At 44.8% G+C, this 10,084-nt stretch overlaps 1 protein-coding gene across 2 annotated transcripts in view; it reads right to left on the reverse strand.

Annotated features, from left to right (window-relative positions):
• The window catches only part of LOC311116988 (catenin delta-1-like), a 44,716-nt gene extending 35,598 nt beyond the window's left edge, over positions 1-9,118 (reverse strand). For both annotated transcript variants that reach the window (XM_084191998.1, XM_084191999.1), the window contains exon 1: positions 8,257-9,118. The gene's annotated coding sequence lies outside the window, so the exon portion shown is untranslated. The remainder of the gene's footprint in view (positions 1-8,256) is intronic.
• Between the last annotated feature and the right edge of the window lie 966 nt (positions 9,119-10,084).

Consider the following 10,084-nt stretch of genomic DNA (forward strand, 5'->3'; position numbering starts at 1 on the left):
GGCCGTAATGCCCCCTTGTGTGGCCGTAATGCCCCCTTGTGTGGCCGTAATGCCCCCTTGTGTGGCCGTAATGCCCCCTTGTGTGGCCGTAATGCCCCCTTGTGTGGCCGTAATGCCCCCTTGTGTGGCCGTAATGCCCCCTTGTGTGGCCGTAATGCCCCCTTGTGTGGCCGTAATGCCCCCTTGTGTGGCCGTAATGCCCCCTTGTGTGGCCGTAATGCCCCCTTGTGTGGCCGTAATGCCCCCTAAAGAAAATCCATGGCTTGCAGCCAAAGTGCCCGTTGTGCCCTCGGGCTGAACATAATAATTATAATTCCCTTTTCCCGGCTGCCAATCGCCCTGCTCCAAAGCACCTCTCCCAGATATCTCAATTGCTATTAGCCAATGCCCGTTACGTGATCTGGTCCTTCTCACAGGCGTTGCAGCTCCGAGGGAAGGCTACTAGTGAAGAAGGACACATCGGGGTGCTGCCATATGTCCTCCTCCTTTTCCAATTCTGAGGGGCATATTGAAGACGTTAGACCTGTCAAAGCTGTCATCAAGGCAAAGGGTGGCTATTTGAAGAATATAAAATATATTTTGATTTGTTTAACACTTTCTTTGGTTACTTCATGTTATTTTATAGTTTTGATGTCTTCACTATTATTCTACAATGTACAAAATCGTAAAAATGAAGAAAAACCCTTGAATGAGTAGGTGTCCAAACCTTTGACTGGTACTGTATACACACACACACACACACACACACACACACACACACACACACACACACACACACTGAACAAAAACGCAACATATAAAGTGTTGGTGCCCAGAAATGTTCCATAGGCACAAAAAGTAAATTTCTCATAATTTATTTATTTTTTTACTTGTTTACATCCCTGTTAGTGAGCATTTCTCCTTTGCCAAGATAATCCATCCACCTGACAGGTGTGGCATATCAAGAAGCTGGTTAAACACACATGATCCTTACTCAGGTGCACCTTGTGCTGGGGGCAATAAAAGGCCACTCTAAAATGTGCAGTTTTGTCACACAACCTAATGCCACAGCTGTCTCAAGTTGAGGGAGTGTGCAATTGGCATGCTGACTGCAGGAATGTCCATGACATAAATTGTTCACACCCCTCTTGTTGGAGGAGAGAAAATGTTGCTGCTTTAAAGCTCATTTTCTGCAATTAAAACACATTTTGTCATTGGGTGCAGAGAAATTTTTTCAATTTTAAAGCTCATATTCTTGCAATTCTATACATTTTGCCATGTCTAACGTGTATTCATGTGATATTTGAGTGACTCAACAAAATCTATGGGCAAAAAAAAAACCTAGCTAAAAAACATTAGCTGACATGGGCTAGTTGATCTGGACATTTCCGACACGTTACAAATAGCTCTAAGGTATGCAATGACTGACATGACAGGAGGAAAACTGATGATGCACTACCCAATATCAAAATTGCATTCTACTATTACAACTTTCAAGAGTAAGTTGAAACCCTGACTGAGTTCCTTAAAAAGAACACTGACCTAGCAGTTGGCCTTGGTGCCCTGGCAGATTGGGCACCTCTTGAAGGCCAAATTGCCTTGCCCCTAAAATCATGTGCCAGATTTCTAGGATTCTAGGGCTGCGTTTAAACAGGCAGACCAAGTCGGACCTTTTTTCCACTAATTGGTATTTCGACCAAATCACATTAGATATTTTCAGAGCTGATCTGATTGGTCAAAAGACCAATTAGTGGTCTAAACACTGCCTGCGACTGTGTTGTGAGACAGACGCAGCAGCAGTTAAAGAGACCGGAGGTGAGACACCAGTGATATTAGGCTCTGTCACCTTCAATGTGCTGCATGTAATGTTGACCTCACTCAGCATGCCAGGTATGTTTCTAGGATTCTAGGTTATTTATTTGACCTTTATTTAACTAGACAAGTCAGTTATGAACTAATTCTTATTTACAATGACGGCCTACACCGGCCAAACCTGGACGACGCTGGACCGATTGTGTGCCGCCCTATGGGACTTCCAATCACGGCCGGTTGTGATACAGCCTGTAATCGAACCAGGGGGTCTGTAGTGACGCCTCAAGCACTGAGATGCAGCCTTAAACCACTGTGCCACTCGGGAGCCTGTTGAAAGAGACTGAAGGTGACACCAGTGATATTAGTTGGTTAGGATTCTAGGTTCTTTCTACACTATCAGCTGTTGAAAGAGACTGAAGGTGACACCAGTGATATTAGTTGGCTAAGATTATAGGTTCTTTCTAGAGATTGTGTTGTAAGACACACCCGACGTCTGTTGAAAGAGAGAGCAGTGATATCACGCTCAGTCACCCTACAGGCTGTTGAAAGAGAGAGCAGTGATATCACGCTCAGCCACCCTAAAGGCTGTTGAAAGAGACACCAGTGATATCAGGCTGAGACACCGTAATGCACCCTAAAGTTTTGCTCACCACCATGTATGGTTGTAGTGCGTTTCTGTGTTAAGCTAGGCCACATCTGGGATCTCTGTGCTGATTATGTTATATTACTTTACTTACAGGCTGTGGAAATCATTTCCCTCTTCAAGGAGAATAAAGTCTCTAGCCTAGGCTATATGCATATATGGAGATCTCTGAACATCAGGCTTCATCACCATAACGCTGATGTTTCTAACCAGTCCAGGCCAGAAGTGCAGGTGGAGGCCATCATTAGCCCCTCCATTATAAAGCAGTTAGCCCAGCGGTGAATCCTGTGTGTCCACTGATGGGATAGCATGGGTATTAGACAGATACGTCATTTACTGCCCCCGACCCTACACAGTTCTCACACACACACAACTAACCCACCAATGTGCATGATGCATTCTCTCAGTGAACATGTAGGATTGCAGGGAAATACTACTAACCGCTCTCAATCAATGCCAGCAGCACACCACCCTGCATACCACTGCTGGCTTGCCTCTGAAGCTAAGCAGGGTTAGTCCTGGTCGGTCCCTGGGTGGGAGATCAGATGCTGCTGGAAGTGGTGTTAGACGGCCAGTAGGAGGCACTCTTTCCTCTGGTATAAAATAACATATCCCAATGCCCCAGGGCAGATATTGGGGACATTGCCCTGTTTAGGATGCAGTCTTTTGGACGGGACGTTAAAACGGGTGTCCTGACCCTGTGGTCACTAAAGACCCCATGGCAATTGTCGTAAGAGTAGGGGTGTTAACCCGTGCCCTGGCTAAATTCCCAATCTGGCCCCTCCTACCATCACGGCCACCTAATCATCCACAGCTTCCAATTGGCTCATTCATCCCCGTAACTATTCCCCAGGTCCTTGCTGTAAATGAGAATGTGTTCTCAGTCAACTTACCTGGTAAAATAAGGGTTAAAAATAACTAAAAAGAGGCTCAGAGTGACCAGTTAAATCTACAGGTACAAAAGTAATCTCAATCAGTAGCAGTTAGCTACCACTGACATTAGGTCTGATCAGTATGTTTCAATAATACATGGAAATAATAAGTGTATTATAGCGATTGGTTTGTAATATGCAAGGACCACACAAAAACTTGATTCCCCAGTATTTTACTGAGTGCCCAGTCAGGCCATGTCATGGCTGCTGCTGTGTGGTAAAGTCTTGTTGTGGTCTGGTCCCAGTACTGGTGCTGTGTGGTAAAGTCTTGTTGTGGTCTGGTCCCAGTACTGGTGCTGTGTGGTAAAGTCTTGTTGTGGTCTGGTCCCAGTACTGGTGCTGTGTGGTAAAGTCTTGTTGTGGTCTGGTCCCAGTACTGGTGCTGTGTGGTAAAGTCTTGTTGTGGTCTGGTCCCAGTACTGGTGCTGTGTGGTAAAGTCTTGTTGTGGTCTGGTCCCAGTACTGGTGCTGTGTGGTAAAGTCTTGTTGTGGTCTGGTCCCAGTACTGGTGCTGTGTGGTAAAGTCTTGTTGTGGTCTGGTCCCTGTACTGGTGCTGTGTGGTAAAGTCTTGTTGTGGTCTGGTCCCTGTACTGGTGCTGTGTGGTAAAGTCTTGTTGTGGTCTGGTCCCTGTACTGGTGCTGTGTGGTAAAGTCTTGTTGTGGTCTGGTCCCTGTACTGGTGCTGTGTGGTAAAGTCTTGTTGTGGTCTGGTCCCTGTACTGGTGCTGTGTGGTAAAGTCTTGTTGTGGTCTGGTCCCTGTACTGGTGCTGTGTGGTAAAGTCTTGTTGTGGTCTGGTCCCTGTACTGGTGCTGTGTAGTAAAGTCTTGTTGTGGTCTGGTCCCAGTACTGGTGCTGTGTGGTAAAGTCTTGTTGTGGTCTGGTCCCTGTACTGGTGCTGTGTGGTAAAGTCTTGTTGTGGTCTGGTCCCTGTACTGGTGCTGTGTAGTAAAGTCTTGTTGTGGTCTGGTCCCTGTACTGGTGCTGTGTAGTAAAGTATTGTTGTGGTCTGGTCCCTGTACTGGTGCTGTGTGGTAAAGTCTTGTTGTGGTCTGGTCCCTGTACTGCTGCTGTGTGGTAAAGTCTTGTTGTGGTCTGGTCCCTGTACTGGTGCTGTGTGGTAAAGTCTTGTTGTGGTCTGGTCCCTGTACTGGTGCTGTGTGGTAAAGTCTTGTTGTGGTCTGGTCCCAGTACTGGTGCTGTGTGGTAAAGTCTTGTTGTGGTCTGGTCCCTGTACTGGTGCTGTGTGGTAAAGTCTTGTTGTGGTCTGGTCCCTGTACTGGTGCTGTGTGGTAAAGTCTTGTTGTGGTCTGGTCCCTGTACTGGTGCTGTGTAGTAAAGTCTTGTTGTGGTCTGGTCCCTGTACTGGTGCTGTGTAGTAAAGTCTTGTTGTGGTCTGGTCCCTGTACTGGTGCTGTGTGGTAAAGTCTTGTTGTGGTCTGGTCCCTGTACTGGTGCTGTGTGGTAAAGTCTTGTTGTGGTCTGGTCCCAGTACTGGTGCTGTGTGGTAAAGTCTTGTTGTGGTCTGGTCCCTGTACTGGTGCTGTGTGGTAAAGTCTTGTTGTGGTCTGGTCCCTGTACTGGTGCTGTGTGGTAAAGTCTTGTTGTGGTCTGGTCCCTGTACTGGTGCTGTGTAGTAAAGTCTTGTTGTGGTCTGGTCCCTGTACTGGTGCTGTGTAGTAAAGTATTGTTGTGGTCTGGTCCCTGTACTGGTGCTGTGTGGTAAAGTCTTGTTGTGGTCTGGTCCCTGTACTGGTGCTGTGTGGTAAAGTCTTGTTGTGGTCTGGTCCCAGTACTGGTGCTGTGTGGTAAAGTCTTGTTGTGGTCTGGTCCCAGTACTGGTGCTGTGTGGTAAAGTCTTGTTGTGGTCTGGTCCCAGTACTGGTGCTGTGTGGTAAAGTCTTGTTGTGGTCTGGTCCCTGTACTGGTGCTGTGTGGTAAAGTCTTGTTGTGGTCTGGTCCCTGTACTGGTGCTGTGTGGTAAAGTCTTGTTGTGGTCTGGTCCCAGTACTGGTGCTGTGTGGTAAAGTATTGTTGTGGTCTGGTCCCTGTACTGGTGCTGTGTGGTAAAGTATTGTTGTGGTCTGGTCCCTGTACTGGTGCTGTGTGGTAAAGTCTTGTTGTGGTCTGGTCCCTGTACTGGTGCTGTGTGGTAAAGTCTTGTTGTGGTCTGGTCCCTGTACTGGTGCTGTGTGGTAAAGTCTTGTTGTGGTCTGGTCCCTGTACTGGTGCTGTGTGGTAAAGTATTGTTGTGGTCTGGTCCCTGTACTGGTGCTGTGTGGTAAAGTCTTGTTGTGGTCTGGTCCCTGTACTGGTGCTGTGTGGTAAAGTCTTGTTGTGGTCTGGTCCCTGTACTGCTGCTGTGTGGTAAAGTCTTGTTGTGGTCTGGTCCCTGTACTGGTGCTGTGTGGTAAAGTCTTGTTGTGGTCTGGTTACTATACTGGTGCTGCTGACTCAGACACATTTGAATGGCTGGTGACAGAGAGACGTGCAGTTGGTGTGGGTGTGTGTTTTAGCCTTGGCATCGATCCAAACACCACCAGCGCCACTCCTAGACTTCGGACTATGAAACACTCCCCGCAGGCAAACTAAATACTGGCCAGAGTATGGTGGCCTCTGACACACACACACACACACACACACACACACACACTGAGCAGTGCTGCAGTGCAAGACAGACCTTCCAAGTTCCAAGCAACACTAAAAAGTTCCTTCTCTGACTGGGGTGAAGGGAGTCAGCTACACAGCAGTATTATGACATGCTCAATCAAATATACGGAGGGAAGACAATGTGAAATAGCCACGCCCGTTGTTTACATACAGGTAGAGTGGAGTCATGCACGACCAGTAAAGGTGACCAGGAAATGAAATGGCCGATGGCTGACATGTTCGCTATGAAAACCACCGGCAAATGATTTTTGTATTATTATTTTTAAACACAGAGATAACAGTTGAAATATAAACACATCTCAGGTGTAGCGCCAAGCCTTCAGTTGTAGTGCCAAGCCTAGGAAGGTGCAAATACACTAAAAGCAGACTTCCGTGTGTCTGGGCCACACCCATAGCCCGCCATTACAGAGGTTCATAAATGATCCCCCTGGCATAAAAAGCACTGCCTGTGTGCTGGAGCTAGGCTGCTGGGCTACAGTCATTTCACACATTTCATTTTTAGGGTAAAATTAGAAGTTTTCAATTTGGTGAAGGGGGAAAAGTAAACTACAACTATTGAGAAGAGAGCATGTAATAACACGTTCCTTCTCCTCCTCCCAAATGTCAACTGGTCAATGTCTACACACCCGCAGGGGAGTTTTGAATACACAAAAATGTCAAACATTTCGCTGTGTTGCGCTGGAACTCCCCCCTTACAGCTAAGATAGTTTGACATGTGTATGGCGCTCTTTTTGATCAATAGATACTGGTAGTGAGGAGCGACAAACCATGAAACTGTAGCAAACAATATAAAAGCAGAAGGAACCAATACATGGCCCTGGTCACGTCTGGTGGAGACCTTGCATTGGAATTGTGTAAACTGAGAAGGTGGCAAAAGCATCACAGTTGGACTCTGAAGTCTTACTATATAACATGAGTGTAAATGAAACAACCACACCTGACACTCTACCCCACCCATTGGCAGGCAGCCTAGCGGTTAGGAGTGTTGGGCCAGTAACCGAAAGGTTGCTGGTCCAAATCCTGAGCCGACTAGGTGAAAAATATGTCAACGTGCCCTTGAGCAAGGCACTTTACCCTGATTGTTCCTGTATGTCACTCTGGATAAGAGTGTCTGCTAAATGACTAAAATGTAAAAGCATCTAATTCCAAAAACTTGGCCAAAACCCACAAAACAGGTTCCTCTCTTCCTCTCATTCTGAATACATAAAAGAAATCCAAGACATGAAAGAGGGAGCCTCTCCTTCATAACAGAAAAGGAAAAACCACAATAAACACGGATGGTGTTAGACAATTATTACTGTAACGTTACAGCAGTAGTTTGTACACCTTGCAGGTGTTTCATGCCTTCACAACATACATCTTGATATATCCCATCCTTTCACAGGCGTTTCTTACAAAGACTCTTGGCAATATGACAGGAGAGAACGTTAAGGACAGAGCAAAACCTTCCTAAACAATGTAACGCTAGAAAGCTACTTTGGCTAGTCGATAACAACTTCTCACAAGAGTCACTAACGCTACACCACTGATTGACATTGACAGCATGAGAAAACACAGCAAAAACTCCCTCTACACATGCCGGTGATGTGATAGACCTATGATAAAATGATTAACGTGGACTTTGACTCATATTTCGTCAGCGAGCTGGCTGGCTAACGTCCGTGTGTAAGGGGTAGCTGGTAGTTCACTCTCCCCGACGGATTTTGACCTACCGACTACAGTATCCCCAAGTACTGTCTGCCGGGAGTCAGTCAAATACATGGAACTGAAGTCCATCAAATGTTTGTTAGGTAAATCATTTTGTAAACTTCACATAGCTCAATTGCTTGTTGGGTAACTAGGTGACAAACTTTACACAAATTGTTACACTCTTGGTTCTCTCTCAAGCGAACGTTAGTTTTTGCTAGCAAACCAGCCAACGAGCTAACGACGATTGTTTTACGCTAATGTTAGCTTATGAATAGGTAACTAAGCAAGACGCTATTATTGGACAATAGTGCAATGAGTGTTAAACAAATACAGCCAACTACAGTAGCTATACTATAGATAAGTTACAAATTCGCTAACAGTAGACATCTAGCTAACCACAAACTACAACACCGCTAACGTTAGCTAGCACCCGCTTGCTAACTAGCTAACGTTAACTCTTTTATTATTACGTTCAGACACTTATATAAAATGATTGAAAGACAAACATTGAAAAACAAAGTACTGAATTACCAATTTCGGGTGGTTCTTTTGTTGTTTTCATGCAAGTCCCCAGACGTTTGAACAGGGATCCAGGCCTATCGAAACAGACTGAAATGTCCAACTGCTGCGGTAGCAAGTGTTTGCAATTCCAATTCTGGGCGTTCTTGCCCCACTGCACGACCGAGTAGTGAAGTCGAATTTCCACTATTCACCAAATAGCTTTACCTAGATTACATAAATATGTGTAAACTAACGTTAAACGTGAATAGATAAACCGCCATGGATTGTGTACTCTTTAAGGACCAACCTAGAATAGATTATAGGTATGTTCCTCGGTTTGTTCACTACGCTTCCCCTTTCCTTCCCGACAGATTTCCTATTTCCCCTTCCCTGAGAGCGAGATGACGACACACACAACAGGATAGGGGAGGGGTTGTTTACCGTAATTACAATTTGTAGCGCATTACCCAACACCAGCATGCGTTGTAATGTAAGGTGGTTTATTAGATACAAATACAATACACACGAATTAAAGTTTTGTTTTCTGAATCAGTTAAATGTTTTCTGTAACATCAAGGACCTTTTCCTTTACCAGATAGGCCTATCAATAAAACAAAAAAAGCAAAGCATTCAGAATATGCATAACATACAGTATGTCCTATGTAGGAGTTACAATAATCTGTAGCTAATATAAAAACAAAAACTAGTAACATCAATATTAAAGTAAATATTAATGAGAAGATAAAAAATCAAAAAATTTACACTTTACAGAAGCTGTATCAGTCTTACACTTGTACAGACCCGTATTTGTGTACTATGCACTGATAACATACTGTTTATTTGATAGAAAAACAAAAATCAGTTATTTACACAAGCATACATTTATTTTCTACAGAAATCAAAATATTTTGTAACATCAAGGACCTTTTCATTATCAATATATAGCCTCTGTTCAAAATAGCATCATATTCAATACATAGTGCACTAGGGGGCGCTGGTCAAAATACGGTGCCGTTTGGGACACAGCCATAAATTCGTAAAAACACAGGCTATGGGATATTAATTGTGCAAAGCAGCACTAAACTACAACATATGTCGTGTGTACAAATCTGTAATTCAAGAAAAGAGCTATGAGAAAATATTGATGAGAAAGTTGCCAAAATATGAAATGAAAACCACGTATCACTTTTTATAATCATATATGTTTTCTCTACAACACCTTTCTTTATCACACCCCCGCCCGCCCAGCTAGTATCTGATCAGGGTTTTATATATACAGGAAATGACTCAGGACACACTGTACTCGGGAATTTAGTCATTGGAAATTACCTATATCTTTAAATGGATTATTCTCAAGATCTGAAGATCTGTGTGTGTGTGTGTGTGTGTGTGTGTGTGTGGTCATGCGTGACAAACTGGAGAGATATTAAAGGTATATTCATATTCATAATTTTGAGGAAATTACTCAGAACTTAGTCAGTGGAAATGACCTATATCTTAAATAGCTTATTCTGAAGATGTGTGTGTGTGTGTGTGTGTGTGTGTAACCTGATCTGGGGTGGTGTGTTCAAAGACGTGACTCCTGTTCTTCCTGCTCCTCCTGCTCCTCCTGCTCCTTCTGCTCCTCCTGTCCTCTGGGCTGCTCTCCCCTGTCTCTGCCAGCAGCCCTCTCTACTGGGATGCAGGGGCATCCCCTCCACGCACCGCTATCCATCTCTCTGTTGACACCTACTGACCTAAAGAGACAGCACCAGGAGACTACTGTTTACCGAAAGGAATCTCAACACACACATACACACATACGCAGAAGCAAGCACAAATGCACGCACGAATGCACTCGCACACACACACACACACA

Source organism: Coregonus lavaretus (assembly GCF_964263955.1).
Source record: "Coregonus lavaretus genome assembly, contig: HAP1_SCAFFOLD_464, whole genome shotgun sequence".
Taxonomy (NCBI): Eukaryota; Metazoa; Chordata; class Actinopteri; order Salmoniformes; family Salmonidae; genus Coregonus; species Coregonus lavaretus.